Here is a 3,410-nt window from a genome sequence, read left to right as displayed (position 1 = left end):
TTACCCACTTACATCAAACGATAGTATAGATTGAAGGCAGAGGAACCAGAGGAATTAGTAAATTTCTATCCACCCCAAGAACTGTCTCCCCACATTGTTCCCTACTTATCCTATCTGTGGTAGGGAGGTTGTTTCCATTTTATGTAATTCACTTGGTAGTAAAGTGAGGTGATATTTGGATTTTCGTGTTTTTCTGATTAGTCTAATGAAGACTTGAGTTGTGGAATTAATTGTGCCTAAAAATTCAAAATCATAAAGAAAGGAGATTTTCTTTATGCTAAAGATAGATTTCCATTCATAAAATGTCAAGTCTGGCAATACAAAAAAAAATGATGAATAAGCATGGGGAGGGAAAAAGAAAAAAAAATATATACATATAGTTGTGATTGCAGGAACTACAAGAACAGGTCCCTAAGAATCAAAGTCCTCATCTAAGCCATACTCAGGGTTGGCCTCAGGGAACATCGGGGAGCTATCAAGTGCCAATCCCGAGTTTTCCATTCTTTGAGTAAGGTCCAAGATCTGAGTGTCCCACCGGGAAATCTCTTGTTGTTGGAAGTTGACTTGTCTCCTCAAAATAACATTTTTCCCATCCTGAGAAATACCAAGAATGGCCAAAACAAAAGCAAATAAAGAAAATGGGACAAGGTTAAAGGAAAGATTTTACCTTATGGAGCACCACCTCGCATAAGCCTTGGTGCATCCACCTAATGTTAGCATAGGCCTTTGAAGACACCTGATGAAGACCATGTCAACCAAAAGGAATTAAAGGACGATCAAATGAGAAATGTTTGAACACTCACACAGTCATAGGGAATGGGTAGTCTGAGGGGAGCATCTCTATCTAGCCTACGCTCAAGGAGATGCAGGATACTAGGATTGGTTGCATCAGGATAAGACCAACATGGGAAGCCATAAAAGGGGACAGTGGCCATGTTATGAGAACCACCTGCAGTAGTGGAAGGCCCGGCATGGGAAGAACCAATAGCATAAGATTGCAGCCAGACAAAAGAAGGGGCCGCATGCTGTGTCCTCCACTGAAAGAACATCAATTAGAAAAAAAAAGAAAAGAGAGAGAAGGATGTGAAACATGAAAAGGATGCTCAAGAAGGGAAACATACCATTGGCCCTCTGGGACCCAAAGGGGCACAGACTGTCTCCTCCTCAAGGAAGGTCCCATAATCCCCACTCTAATCTAGAAAGGAGTCATCCCATACTTCTTCAGCTAATCCCTTAATCTGATACATAGGGATGCACTTTGGGTGATGCATGGTAGGTTGAGGAAGACAAAGAGGGAAGCGCATGCCAAAATCAGACCACTAAAGGGTGACCAGCTCTCCCAAATACCAAGCATCGGCCCAGGGACCCCTGAATAGAAGTCGACTCTCTATTAAGTGTTTGGCCCGAGTGACCTCACCAATGTCAAGAAAGCTAAGATGCCGAAACAACCTCCAAGAAACCTGCAAATTCAAAAGAAGTATAGCACAAGACAAAGGGAAATTCTATGCCAAACATGACTTACCTCTGTATGCCCATTCAAAAGAGAACGAGCAGGAGTCCATGGAGGATGGCGGTGGCCCCTCAGTACCTGACCATTTCCTCATCTCATGGCTACGGGAAAGAACGATGCTTGAGGAGCCTTCAGTATGGGGCCCATAAACTCCAAGTGTTCATAACACTAGGGCTAAGTTGAGAAATCAAAGTAAGGAAGTGCAATAAAAAATAAATAAATGTGTGAAAGATATGATGCTAACTAGAGAATGTAGCCCGCTCCCTTGAGGCCCCAATCTCCATATGATAAAAGATCAAGAGTCCACAAAAGGTAGGCATAGGCGGCCCCGCCCCAATCCCAAGTGTCCACCTCCCAAAGGTTCCGAAAGAGGGCAGCCATGCGGATGTCTACCCCACCTCGGAGGTTGCTATAAAGACATTGACCCATAGTAAGTAAGAGAAAAGAATGGGTCACCTATGCAATGGTACCGGGGTTCACCCTCAGGCCGATCCTACACAAGCGAGCACTGATCTCACCTAGGCGGACATGATTCTGATCATTCTGGATGTCAAAACCAGTCAAGTCTGTAAAATCCTCTACCTTCAAGGTCGTAGGAAGGATTCAAAGCCTCTCCCCAAATGGTATGCCTATCAAGGCATAGAAGCACAAGGGTGTGATGGTAATATCACCTATAGGGAGACAGAAAGAGTGAGTACTCGGCCACCAATGCTCAATCAGGCCTCTCGCCAATGCGGGGCTGAACTTTCTGGTCTCCAGCAAGGCCAATCTGCTCAGGTAAGATATATCCACAATCCCCTTGACCCTGTGAGGAAGCACTTTGCGCCAATCTTAGGCCGAATTTAGATGGCCATATCTAGCCAATGCGGGTGGTTCTTTCCCATTGGACCCCTAAAAATAAAACATGAATAAAATAAAAAGCATAAAAATAAAATAAAAAATAACAAAAATGAATAAAATGAAAAATGAAAAAAATGAATACATGCATGGTTTTTCAAAAAGAAAGACTTACCCTTGTGCCCTATATGGAGTTACATACGTGACCTCGAGTCCTCTGGAGCGTCCGTCCATTATACCAGTCCACGGGACACTAAAAAGAGATGAAGTACCATAACTCTCCGTGCCATCTAGCTAGAGTCCTCTGCGAGTCCTTCTCTTTCTTCTCTAGGCCATATTTTTCAAAATTACAGGGAACCCTAAGAAATCCCATAATTTGTAAAAAAGCCTAAAAAGATTTCAAATTCTACTAACAGCTCCCTCCTCAAGAACTTTGAGGATCTTCAAAGAGAGGATGAAGATCTTTGAAGAACTTCAAAGAAAACTCGAAGATCTTCGAAGAAAAATTCAAAGAAACCCGTTAAAATGCAAAGAACATCAAATGATCATCGAATCTTCATGGAAGTCCCAAAAACCCAAGCTCACCCACTCACAACTCGTTGTCAACCCAGAAAAATAGGAATGAGAAATGAGTAAAGGGGGACCATTTTATGGTTAAAAAATTCGTTTTCAAAAAAAAAAAAAAAACTTTTTTTGAGATTCCAATTCAAATGTGTAACTCAATGATTCTTACCACAAGATACAAGGTGTAAAACAAATTCAAATGGAAAGTGAAATTCAAAGCAAATTCATGTGGTAGATAAAATTCACATCACATTCATGTGAAAGGTAAAATCAAATTCAAATGGAAATTGAAATTCAAAGCAAATTCATCACATTAATCTGAAAGGAAAAATTCAAATTCAAATGGAAAGTGAAATTCAAAGCAAATTCATGTGGTAGATAAAATTTATATCACATTCATGTGAAAGATGAAAACCATATTCAAGTGGGAAGTGAAATTCATGTCAAATTCCTGTGGAAATTAAAATTCAAATCACACTCATGTGGTAGGTAAAATTCA

General features: G+C 40.9%; 1 long non-coding RNA gene across 2 annotated transcripts; it reads right to left on the bottom strand.

Annotated features, from left to right (window-relative positions):
* Positions 1 to 317: 317 nt before the first annotated feature.
* On the bottom strand, positions 318 to 2,942 carry LOC122069528. Of its 2 annotated transcripts, XR_006137464.1 has the most exons (4): positions 2,523 to 2,942; positions 1,122 to 2,401; positions 950 to 1,037; positions 318 to 736 (listed from the first exon to the last, which is right to left on the bottom strand). It is a non-coding gene; the product is annotated as an uncharacterized LOC122069528 (long non-coding RNA). The 2 variants fall into 2 exon arrangements; XR_006137463.1 differs by having other exon boundaries at positions 318 to 1,037.
* Positions 2,943 to 3,410: the final 468 nt, after the last annotated feature.

Source organism: Macadamia integrifolia, unplaced genomic scaffold (assembly GCF_013358625.1).
Source record: "Macadamia integrifolia cultivar HAES 741 unplaced genomic scaffold, SCU_Mint_v3 scaffold631, whole genome shotgun sequence".
Lineage (NCBI taxonomy): Eukaryota > Viridiplantae > Streptophyta > Magnoliopsida > Proteales > Proteaceae > Macadamia > Macadamia integrifolia.
The sequence above is the reverse complement of the archived record's forward strand: the minus strand, read 5'-3'. Positions and strand labels throughout refer to the sequence as shown.